Raw genomic sequence first — 13308 nt, forward strand, 5'->3', positions numbered from 1 at the left:
GGTCTGAAAACGTAGTGCATAAAACAAGAACTGATTAAAATCTTTTATGTGGAATTCAAAGAAAAGCGTGGCCTAATTAAGAGGCTGTCTCAGCAAAGGCCTCGCTGTGGGATACAGAAGAAGTGTCTTGATGATCCATACGTGTGGAACACTGGGCCTGGGGGGCTGTTTCTTTTGGGGAGGGGGGGGGACAGACAGTGGTAGAAATGTTACAAGGTTTCCATTCCAGACCGCTGTAAATGATGACCCGTGTTAATTGTTTTGAGGGAAATTTTGTTGGCGCCTTGTGAACAAACTATGGAAGAACCTCTTAAAGCCTAGTTATCATGCAGTCTGTAGAGGAATGTGCCATGGCTTGCATTTTTTCATTCGCTGACACTAGGGTGGCCACCTAATCCATGTCCGGGGGGACGCTGTGAGCCAGGACAAGGTTTGTAAACTACCATCTCAATTAAAAAGACCTGGATTTCACTTTAGCACTGAGGTCTTGCTGTGTGCTGATTGGTCAGTCTCCTGTAATCATGCGCGTGTCACTAATGTTAATGTGAAACAGCTGGATGAGTCTTTCAATCAAGGAAACAAACCAGTAAAAGCACCAGAAGAACTGAACTAATACATCAAGCACAGGAGCATTTCAGTTTTTAAGCAGTTTGTAAGCGTAGCTCACAGCGTCCACCCTGACACGGATTAGGTGGTCACCCCAGCTAACTCCCATTTTTACAGACAATTGCTGCTGCTTTCGGGATTTCCCCCTCCACTGACACGCCGAAGGAAGTGACATCACAATTGTTCACAGCCACATCGAGCTGCCTTACTCAGCAGAATTGTCTTCCCCTTTTCGGAATGCGATTTCACACATCCCTCCCCCACATTCTCCAGCTTGCCCCAGTTACCTTCCTCTCCTGAGACGACGGCTCAAGTGGCTCCTCTTCTTTCTCTATTTCTGGGATATTTCTCCAAATGCCAGTAGCATCCTTAAGGGAGATTCACTCACCTTATTGCCCAGGAAGCTCTTGATTTTACTCAGGAGTCCAGACAAACCCAGGAAAACATAGCAGGCTCCTGGGACGACCCTTGGGATCACATAGGTACACTTTCCGGATTGAGATAAATTATGAGGGGGCTGTACACTGTCGATATAGAAATGAACTACCATAGTACAGTATATGACCTGTAGGGCAGATGATTTCTTTCCAATTTGTCCAGAGTCTCAGGAGTATGTGAATATGTGAGACGAGTACATGCACAGCGCAGAAGCTGGCGGCCAGTAACCTTAATGGGAGATCTGTACTCATTCAGTGATGCTCTTCTTGCCGTTTTCATTGACATTTCCAAAGGAGCAAAGGAGTAGATTAGGGCTGATCAGAGGTCATTTCCTTCCATCTAACTGTCTGCCGAACATCATTTGTTGCTGCATATAAACAACCCTGAGACGCAGGGAACTCGTGCCCCCCCCCACCACACACACACACACACACACACTTGTATTCATATCTTTGTGGGGACTCTCCATTCTATAGGAAAAACCCTAATTCCATCAATAACAACCTTAACCCCCACCCAGCCCTAACCTTCACCATAAGAAACCAAACAAAACACAAGAATTTTGACATTTTTAGTTTTTCCATTGCAGTTGTAGATTTTTATTAAAATGAGTTTCCCCTTGTGGGGACCGAAAAGGTGGTCCCCACAACGTCAAAATAGCTCGTTTTTTTTTTTTATCACATTTGGTCCCCACAATGTAATTTACACATGACCCACACACACACACACGATTGCCGAGTCGTCACACACACCAGACTAGGGGTTCTTCATGGATTCTGCTGATTGCCAGTTTAACAGAGACTCTTACCCACATTTTTGTGTCCTCGGTCGTCTTCGGTCGGGGTTGGCCGAGATCTGTACCCTTCAAGGATTAAGCACATGTGCAGAGCACTGCTACACAGTATTGAGTCCCTAGGGCAAAACACTTGACCTTATCAGGACCCTCTTTGCTCAAAGCCCAACTAATGATGTCATAAAAAGGCCTTACAGAAAGGGCTTGGTTTTGGTGCCTGAAGGTGGAAGCAAAGCATCAGTATGAAAATGCCTCTGCATCTCACACGCTTAGCGTCCCGAATCCACGAAGACTGTACCTCTCTCCATATTTTTGTATCCAGAATGCAGCAGCTACCTTCTGAAAATATCCAATACTGAATTTAACTGACTGGTTGATTAATTGATGCACAGATTTCATTTAATTGCTTTTAGATATTCTGGCCTGCAGACAATGCCAAAAAGAGAAAAACGTATTTTTTGTGATGACTGATTTAGATTTAAATTTTCTACACATTTCAGTCCTCATTTCCCCTCACTATGGGGGTGGTGGGGGGGAGGGGCTTTAATACAGTACCCACTAGGGAAACAAGCATTTATGGTACAGACAAATTTAACAATGCTTGTCTGTGGCAGATTTATTGTTATCTGACATCACCAAACGGGACCCTGTCTTGCCCTCAAAGGGCCTGTTAGGGATTGGAGGAGGGTTAGGGTTCAAAGTAACCCCATTAGCCCAGGGTGGTGGGGGCTCGGGGGGGCAGTCTATGCATCAGCGACCGGCGTCTGACTCCCATCTTCAATGTGCGAGCTGAGATCTCAAACAGTATCCTGGGATAAAGGTGACATCACCCCACAGCTCTCCGGAGAATTTTTTTTTTTTTTAAACTATCCCTCCCTCCGTCTCCTTATCAGGCCTGTACTGAGCCTCAGAGGTTGAGGCAGTTTTTATGTGAAAAACGGGGCTCCTGTACAGCATAATAACAGTGTTCAAAGGACTGAGCAGCGTGTTTCAACACCAGTTACCATACAAGTATGATGCGTCTCACTGCGTCTGCATGGAGTCGGATAAGCTACAGGAACTCGAGGCTTTCAGGACGAGATCGTCTTTTATCAGCAGTCACGTGGAATCCAGCCAGATTCAGAGATGCAACCTCTGCCTACAGCAAAGCTCACATTGAAATAGCGCGAAACCCAGCTGGCTAGGGATGGAAACGCCATGAGCTTCATCAGTTCCACTTGAGTCATCACACACTCAATTAAAGGCTTCAGAGGGAGCCGAGGCGACAAACAGGCGTCACACGTCGATGGAGCGGAGTAGGAATCGGGATTATGCAGAACAGAGGCTAGTGGAAAGAGGAAAAACTGACAGGGGGGAATCGAGGGGATGGAGGAGTGATGCAGGCCCCTCGAACGCTGGATCCTGGGAGGGCAATAATGGTAATTGTTACTGCCAACTGGCAATTACTGCTGTGAAGATAAGCGCCTTGATCAATTGATACTTGCGTCTGGGGCCCAACGGCACTTCCCGAAACGCCACTGCTCCAGAAACACCCCCAACTCCCAGAGAATCAGTCAGCAGAAGATGCAAGATAAGACACAATGGTGAAAGTGCAGCCAAATACATCTGGACTGAACGTTCTGTTTAGAGACACAAACACAATTCAGATTCATGGAAAATTCCATAATTTTGATTTGAATCCTGATCTGTTATTTACTCTCATGCCATTTGACAAAATGAATGGCTGGCTCCCCAGAGCACAGTAATAGAGAGATGTGGAATTCAGGTGGTAGGGGTCACCTGGTAACCTGACTGAAGCCCAGTTCCAGTGAGATGGGATCTGCACCTGTCACACCGTAATTTAGAAAGCATTGATCTACAAGCAGCTGAGGGGGGCGCATGTTCCTCCATTCTCCTCCCATCGATTTGGTTGTCACTCAGTTACATTCCTCCCCACCACTGGTCCCTGTGAGTTCTAGCTGTCATAGTTAGCTGCAAGTCTACAGTCCTGCAGTGACCCAACTGGGCCTGGATCCAAGGAAGGCTTCAGTTGAGGTGATGTTATTGGCCATAGTTACTGGTCTCTTGAGCCTAATGGCCTCCAGATTTACCTTTATTTTAAAAATATTTCATGCAAGGACCCCGACTATAAAATCAATAAAGGTCAGCCCCCTTAGAGAGGATTAAAACCGTCATGTGCCACATTGCAATATACAGGCATTTAAGTTCCTCTCCATCATATCTGCACCCCCCCCCCCATGTGATTCCAGGGCAATTAGTTATAGACCTTGCAAGTAATCCTTGTGTTTTCCCAACCGGTAGCTTTTGACAAGGTGTCCTTTGCTGATAAGATGCCTCACACAGGGTCATTTATACATATGTGGGTGTGATATTTAAATGGGAATTCTGCCCATCGCCGCAGGAGCAAAATATGAATATAATTTTTTGTAAAGTAAATCCAGGACAGGGACGGTACTGAGACACCTTGTCTCTGAGAGCCAAAACACATAGAGTTGAAATTTGTTGGTCAGCAATGAGATACACCTACATTAATGTAAAAAAGGCTCTTTTATGTTTTTGCAGGGGCTTTCACCTGAAAAATCCCTAACTCTTGTTTTTCAAAGCCTGTTTTTAAAAGCATCATGGAGGGGTGAGTCTGCGCAGTACCAGGAGGTCCGAAGCATTCCCGCTTTCACTGTAAATTATGCACGCCGTACCCAAGCCATGCGCACAAAGGAATTGGTGTTGTGAGTCGAAATGCATGAATTATCTGAAGGAAAAAAGGGTATATTCTATACATTGTTCATTATCAGTACTATCACACATTGTATTGATGGATTCCCGATAACTCAAAAGTTGAAAATTTCCAACCACCTACTCAAAAAAATACCATAGAAGAGCTGAACGGAATGGATTTGTGATGCAAATTCACACAAGCGAATGCTAATTCAGCTACTTTTTGATGCTAACATAAGATCAAGATTGTCACAGATGTGCAAGCAGAAATTACCACACAGTAAAAAAAATGCACATAGTAAACAATGATGTGCACCGTGTGAACAGTAAATAAGCACTGTTTTTACGGTTTTAACGGTTTTACGTCGCTGTCAATCTCCAAACTCGGCAACGCCTTACCAAGCCGACCCTATTGCAGTGGAAAACAGAAGCAAGCTGGAACCATAGTGCTGCAACCTCACGGCATGGCATGCGGACGGCTCAGTTCCCGTATTCCAGTGGAAATTTACTACAAATGAGTGATTTGTAAACTGTTGTGATGATAAGATGCACATTACAGCATGCAATAAGGTCACTGCTCTCGGATCACACCAATGCACTCAGAGAGATGGAACCACAGTACAGCCAGAGTCTGGCTCTTCTTTCAAAGCAGCATATGACATTGGTGTTTGAGGCAGCAGTGCACAAATGTGAACACAAGGCTGCATGCTCTCTACACATCCCTATATTGGTCTGATGTGTCTCATATTCTCAAATCTAGCAGAGTATTAGCAAAGTATTAAACCCTAATGCATATCACCTGGGATGGAAGCACAAAGCTCGCTATAATCCAACGACACATGGCCATAAATTCATTTCTTTGTTCTTTCTCCATTATCGTTATCAGTCTCTGTGCTGCCCTGCCAACACGTTCCATGCCCTCTAAATTATTAAGTAATCAGCTTAAACGTTTCTCCAGCAGTTCAAAATTACATTACGCGGCCAAAAGCACGTGGGCACCATCTCATTGTGAAAGCAACTCTTCTGGTAAGGTTTTGCATTAGATGTAGGAACATTGCAGGTCCGATTTGCTGTAAATTCAGGTTGGGCATCGATGCTGGGCAATCAGATGACTTTCTGTGAGTTTGCGTGTCCTACCACTGAATTTGCTCTAGCATGAAAGAAATTTGCCGAATTGACAGGAAGATGACATCCTGTGATCATGAATGAAGTTGTAAATCATTATTCTCCTCTCTATGACCACCCATGCTGCTGCCAGTGTTGGTTGCTCGAGATTAATGTGCTTAAGTATATACCTGTATCAGCAATTTGCATAGCTTAATTAGCCAGTTCCTTGAATTAGGGGTGTCCATGTACTATTGGCATATTGTGTTTGTCATCAGCTTAACACTGGTACAGTGTCATGTGGGGTCATGGGGATCTATATGTTTTGCCCCATAACTGACCATTGAGATATCTGATAATTAGTTTGGCCATTATCAACACTGTCAGCTGCCAGCTTCTCGTCAATGAGCATGGCCCAGGCATCTCCGAAACAAATTAATTCAGTCTCTCGCCCATCTGACCCACCAAAGAGAACATGTGGCATATATATTCCATGCTGCAGACAGCCAGCGTGGCATGACATGGATTGACGCTGGATCCCAGTAGGACACATATTACTCTGACAGCTGCTTCAGTGTGGAGGCCAACTCAAAGACAGTCAGCAGTGATGGAGACCACGCAGCTACTTAGTGAGGTCAGAAACACAATACCAGTGACCTGAGTCTCTTTCCTGAAGAGAAGTGTTTGTCTATCCTTGACAAAAATTGCCTGCTCTCCGTCAGTTTACATGACCAATTTATCTTACACTGCTATTCACAACAACCCTCATTTAGCAGCTAAGCAGTTGCTCCCTTGATATCCATAGAGCGTAGTTTTGCTCATTTACACAGCTGGATACGTGCTGGAGCAATCTGGACCCTGCTTGTGGGTAAAACAAGCAAGGTCACAAGTCTGTTTCTGAAACAAAGCTCTTTGCCACCCACGCATCCCAAATGGCCTCACTCCGTACCTCAAGCACTGCTGGTTCTCCTTGATCTTCATAGGGAACAGCATCTCTATCAGTGCCTCGCCAGTGCAGCTTAAGGGCTCTGCTCTGCAATATGCATGTTCTCCCCCCCGCGACAATGCCAGTGGATCCCATCCTCCGTCACCATTGTTCACTCTTCAACACCTATTCTTGCTGGAGGGCTGAAGACTGGCACCTGTCTCTCTGCAGGCAGCAGGCCTTTTGTTTACACAGCACGGCCAGGAACCACCTCCTTCTTAAGCACTTGGATGGAATCCCAGGAGACTGGAGCACCAGTGGTTTACTGCAGAAACTGCTTTGTATTGGCAAATTAAACTGGAGCACTTCAAACAAGACAAGGTGGCCGAAGCTGTCTGGTCACACCCCCCCATGCCCCAAACATTTCTTAGTCGCACACGTCATCAGCCAAGCCCTTCATTATATAACCCCTGAGCGATCTTTTATGGTCCAAAGGATGTTTGATACAGAGGCATGTTTGGAACCACTGAGATAAACTAACTAACATGTTTCGAAGCTGACAGGATGGGAGGTTTTCTCCGGCCACGGACAGAAACCGAAAACATTTGTCAAGTGACTCGGTAGTTGTGGCTGTTTCTGCGCCAACTGTTTGCGAGTTCATCCGTTCCGGGAAGGCGGCCATGTTGGCACGGATACCTATGCAGGGGAAGAGCGATTCTCAGGTTTTGGGACATTTATTTCCACAGACACCTATCCTAATGGGGGGTGAGTCCCACTTTGCTTCTCATGATGCAGATACCCAGACATGCTTGCGGTCTCAGTTGCATTTGGGTGACATCACCGTTTTACTGAACACTGAAAGAGAGGAGTCAGTATGTGGGCTTTAGTGCTGCTTGTTCTTGACAGAATTAAAGAAAACAACCCACCTAAAACTGCCCTTGGAATGTAAAGCCATTTTCTTTACTGATTTCAAAGTCCCCCTTAATGATCATTATACTGTTGGCCCAAACAGGAATCAGAACTTAGTTAGTAATTCTATTACAGGATCACAGCTACACTGCTAGAATAATAAGTATTATATTCACATGATGAGAATATTAATAGATACTATATTTCCCTTAAGTTGTAATGTATATGGGACTTGACATATCGCTGCTGGCTTAACCAGGGGGTCCTAGGCTGACATGGGTTGGGGGGCCCCTAAGTTGGCCATTTGAGCTATTTTTTGGAATTGTAAGAGAAACGAGAGAAACTGATGAAGCATCAATAATATGCTAATCAAAGTGCAGGGTGCTATCGGTAAAACTAACCGATCAAGGTCGGGGTGGCTATCGCGCCAGCAGATCGATCAGGCAAATTTACGCAGTTTAACCGTTCCCTCTTCTGCTAAGGTTAGTTTTGCATTTTTTGCTTACGCTTGTTAGCTTAACTGTGATCCCTCCATTTCCGTTCCAAATCTGTGTACCACTCCTGTGTACCAGGAAAGTACCAAAGACAGGGGATGTATGTAAAGATCGCCGTGTATCTTTGTACCTTCTTCTGTTAGGCCTCTTTGTCCCAGTTCACTTGGCAGTGAAACAACAGTATCTAGTGTCAAAGAAAGCTGGGTCTCAAAGTCAAATAGTCCTATACAGCCAGAACAGGAGGCAACTATCCTGGAAACTGGTACTAAAAATGCAAACAACAGACATTGCCATGATTTAAATGATAATATTATGTTATATCCTTAAATGTAACTTCTGGAAATTGTGTCTTCATGGGGCCCCTAGTTGCTGGTGGCCCCAGGCGGCTGCCTACACTTGATTTAGGTAACTCCACCCCTTTGTTTAACCTCTTTCTTTCCACAAAGGCTCGGTTTAATCTCACTGCTACAGTACACTTGAGTCAAATCCTGGGCCACCACTAAATGCAGTTCACCAGCTTTCAAAATCAATGCAAAGTTTGGCACACTACTGTCAGCTAAAGATCAGACATATTTTTAGCTCATGTGATATTTAAAAGTTCAAATTCACGCTTTGTTCCTCGTGTGCATAATCCAGGGGGAGATGCCTTCTAACTCGCAATGGCTTGTATAGTCGCACAGTCATTGGTGGGGAAAAAAAAGAGAGAAGCTGGAACAGTGGAGACAGTTGAGACAGTCAGACCATCGGACCCCTTAGGACTCCCCCGGCATGCACACCTGGCGTAAAAAATCCTCAGTTGAAAGCCCAGCAGCCATTCGCACCCGTGGCACATCCAAGTGTACTGTAGTGCTTACAGAACAAAACTAAGTTCTGCTTAGGTGAAAGCCCCCAGGCAATGCTCAAATCAATTAGCCCTTGCACAGTGCCTCGGAGCGCAATCCATTCCTTTCTCACGATCCAAGCACTTTGAGCGGCACTCATTGTTCGTAGTGCTCTCCCTTTGCCCTGTGGCTTAAACAAGATCCCTGCCTGCTCCCTCCTTTAACTTCATACCTTCATAAAATGTCTATAAATGAAGGGATCATGGCCAAGTTTTAAGCTGCACTATTGGCTTTGGTATCTACAACCACGATAGAATCCTGACCCGCACATTCTCTAATCCTTTTGACTTTGGTCCATCAAACGCCATGTCTGGAAGATGCTTCTCGTCTCAGTCCTCTGCAGATGAGTCTTACAGGGAAGCAGACCGTGGGACAATGGTGCTAAAAGTGCACAGGCGTGCGAGTGTAGGAGACAGAGAGAGCCAGGCTGACAGACACGCAATGACATCACAAGCGTGGGAATGTTTCCTGAGGTGTGTCCAAGGAAAAGATGCCTATATATTGCGACATAGGATCACGTATGATAGTTGAGTTGAAGCTGAGCTGGAGGGTCCTAGCCTGGACAACTTTAGCCTCACACTGAGGTGCCTTTGTTTGGTCAATACCAAAGACCCCTCCCAGCTCAGCCCCTCTGGAGTGAGGGAGCCTAAGGAGAGCATGCTCACCACAAGCGAGTGAGGCAAAATGGCTGAAGCAGATGTTTGACTCCCAGCCAGCTGCAATCAACACCTGGTGACACATGCAGTCACATGGAGGCCTTCACTAATCTCCTGTCCTGTCCCTCCAACACAACAAGCTCTTATGCTGTAAGAGTGATAAATCTAAACATATCTTAGTGCCCCAACTGCTGTCAAAGTGCTGATCACTGAACAAGGCTGCAGCAGCTGCCTTATCTGTTCAGCATACAAGGCTGCATAAATGCTGTGTGCTATTCAAGTTTGGGATGTGGTACCAGTTTGTGAAAAAGGTCTGATCCCCAGAATTTCTATAATATTTTTTGTGTTTATGCTGTATCCATAACAGAAACTGCAGTCTAGCAGTTTTAATGTTGATACAAGCATTTATAAATGTTTATGCGGTGCCAAGGATGCTGTGAGGCATGTTCCTACATAGGGCCCTGTAGAGAAAGTCTTACCAAAAATACCAATACTGCAGCGCAGATAAGCTGAGAAAATTGGATGCGGATTGTGAGACTGCTCCCCGAATCCACAAGCCTGTGCAGTTCAGTGCTGCCTGACTATGTGGGAATGCACCAAGCAGAGAGAATGAACCATGACAAGATCAGCACTCTGAGGCATATATCAGTGCAGATTATTTACCTAAAAATGGGTGCTGTCTAATCTAGCCCTGCTTTGCTCACACGTTTATATGCAAGACAACAGTTTCGCAAAAGCCTCTCTGCCATGTAAAAGTCTATGACTAAGATCTCAGGACATCATTAAGGTGGGCAGATGTTAGCATAAACACTAAAAAAAGCCTGACTTGGCATCTTCCTAGAATGTTTCTTCAAAACATAATACAAAACGCCTCGGGCACATTTTACTGTCAATCATAACTACATCTGATGATTTATAGAATAAGTGAAATGTGTGTACATGTCATTTCAAGTTTTGACGGGTGAGAATAAAAGAGCCCGATCCAGCAGAACTGGGCCATTCTGTCTTTTTTCATCTAGTCCTCTTCCAACTTTCCAGCAGGGGTTTTCACTAGGACATGGTGTACTGGATCCAAACTGATTTTAGTTTAATTACAAAATAAATCCAAACTTGACTTTTTATCACGTGTTCTTCTCCATTCAGTATAGTGTGACAACCACATATAGCCAAGGCATTCCCCAAAATGCAACTTGAGCTTTTTGATTGCTGTTATCAGAATTCAGACTGCTGCTGGCAAGGGATGCTGGTTAGGTTTCACAAAGGCTAGCATGAAGACAAAACACAATGAAGCGAGTGTCATATCCCTGCCCGTCATCTCCTTGTCAGCCTTAACAGGACATGCCTGTTACTTGTCTTGCTTCTTGTTCATAGCCCTCATGTGAAAATATCTCCCAGCTGCCTCTCGTTATATCCCTATAGTCCCATATCTATGTGCTTCCCAGTCCTGTGTTCCCCAGTCCAGTGACGTCAAACACTCCTGTTTCTTGTGCCCTTCCTGGTTCTAGTTCTTCTGATTCTGATCCCTTGCGATCCTGTTTGTTTACCCTGTTTATTTAGTTCAGTAAACCTCTTTTCTGTTTCACCAACATGCCTGCCCTCGAGTCCTTCGTCCTTCAAGTCACTACATTGGGCAGCTGGTAGGACTGCTTCACCAGTGCCTTTAATCAATGCAACCGCCTGCTGGGTGCCCCAGTGACTTGCAGTGCTAGTCATAAGCATTGCAGGGATGGGCAACTCCAGTGTGACTGGCATCAAGTGAGATGGCTACTAGGTTCCTGCCGCGCCCTGCCCCCTTGCCCTCTGAGACACGTGCCAGCTCCCCCTGCTCAAGCTGCAACAGATGGCTGGGAGACTGTGTTTACTTTCACACTGTTTGCAACAAAACGAGCAGATGTCTTCATTACTGTCTGCAGTAGGGCCCAGCTGACGACCAAAAGCATTATCCTGCCATTGGAAAGCATCTCAAGAACAACTTCGAGGCAGACAGAGAAAGAAAAAATGCAGTTAAGTGTGACAGTCACAGTCCCCCATGGGTAAAATGTGCAGCTTACATACACACATTCCTGACATCTCGCTGACCTTGGCTTTGAATGTTCTTCTAAGTTGCACTGTGTTCTGTACAAAAGCAAAACCTTTGGGTTTTCAGGCTCTGTACGGAGTCCCATTGCAGAGTTAGCAGTCAGCTCTGTACAATACCCTACAGTAACCCAGAGTTTTCCGAGAAGAAATCAGACGACAACTGCACCTCATTAGATATCCTACTGAACTTTGCTGGCCCATTACCCCAACACTGCTCTCATAATGCACCATCTCCTGTGACCTTCATGCATATACCATCTCTCGTCATCAACAACTTTGTCTCCCAAATGCCCGCCTTGGGGATCCAGAGGCAGCCAGCAGCCGCTGTCCAGTGAGCCTTGGCCTGTCTACAGAGCTTGACGGTTTTGGGCTTGGGAAGAGAGGCGAATGGGGAAAGTGGTGGATTCTAGGAGTCTCCTGAGACAGCTTCTACATTAGCAGGGCCTTAGGCTGTCAGCCTCCTTCCGTCTGATACTTCCTGATTTCATTAGCTCAAATGGAAGAAGGTGGGGCTTGTTGATAGGGGCCTTTCTGTGGCTCAGGTGGTGCAGTGCAGATTGCAGACATCACTGCACTATGTAGCAGTGTATGGCACTTTCGCCATGACTAAGCTCCTTGTTATGAAGTGAGTATACACAGTGCCATTTCATCTTCACTCTGCCTCTCCTCTCCACTGCATTTAGGTATCCTCTGACTGTACTTGGGGTTGTGAAAGCCTCCACTGCAAGCTGTCTTTCAGAATATTAAATGGAAAGGGGTCACTCCATGCCAGTGAGGGGGGGTAGGCTGTACACAAGTTCCGCTGCATCTATTCAGCATGTTGCCACCCGGGTCACCAAGTACCACACGTGGTGACGTTCAGGAGAAGGTGATGTCAATTCAGTTGCAAGGATAAAAAATATGCACAGAGAAGGGGGAGAGGATTTATACTGTAACATATTTAAATGTTAAATACTCATTTTATTGGCTCAAACATAAATGGTAGGAAGATAGCTTACTTGTGCTCTACTTCTGCTGTAACGCTTTACTGAGCTCCTCCACTGAACATCACTGCCCTGCCCTAGTTCTACGTTCCAGTTTGTTCTGAACACATTCTCTAGGTTTGAGGTCAGGGTTCTGTGCTGGTCACTGCAATGCTCCAGTGTTTCTCAGTTACGGAGCCATTACCACAAGCAGTCAGTGGCGTGGCTTTATGGGTGCACATAAATAACTGATAAGCAAGAACAGCCAACGGCGAAGAGATCTACTAGTGCAGATAACGAGCAGCGATGTTAATTAGCTTCACGCTCCCCCCCCCCCCCCTACTGAGTGGGGAAACAATGAGACACGTCAGTCATCTCGTCCGTCACTCATTGTTAAGATCATGGCCCCCTTTGACCTCCGATGAATGACTGTCGCTGCTAAATAATGCATAACCGAGGGAGCCTGTGCAGTGGCTCAGGGTGACAGGGGTCCTTTTAACGAGGTGAAAGAGGTCAGAAAATAGGCCCATATAAATGCAATCAGCAGCATGGCTACCAAGTGTGGAGAAATTCAGATGAGAGGGTGAGACTAACCTGATGTCACCCTCGGCTCGTCTCGCTCTGCCACTTCTTAAAATCTGTGGAACAACAGTTAATTGTACATGTCATACACAGTAAATGCTAAACGGAAGCTAAAAATTAGGGAGGTTTATTATTTAACAACCGTTTAAAAAGTACCGATTAGC

The sequence above is a fragment of the Brienomyrus brachyistius genome, chromosome 14, assembly GCF_023856365.1.
Source record: "Brienomyrus brachyistius isolate T26 chromosome 14, BBRACH_0.4, whole genome shotgun sequence".
NCBI lineage: Eukaryota > Metazoa > Chordata > Actinopteri > Osteoglossiformes > Mormyridae > Brienomyrus > Brienomyrus brachyistius.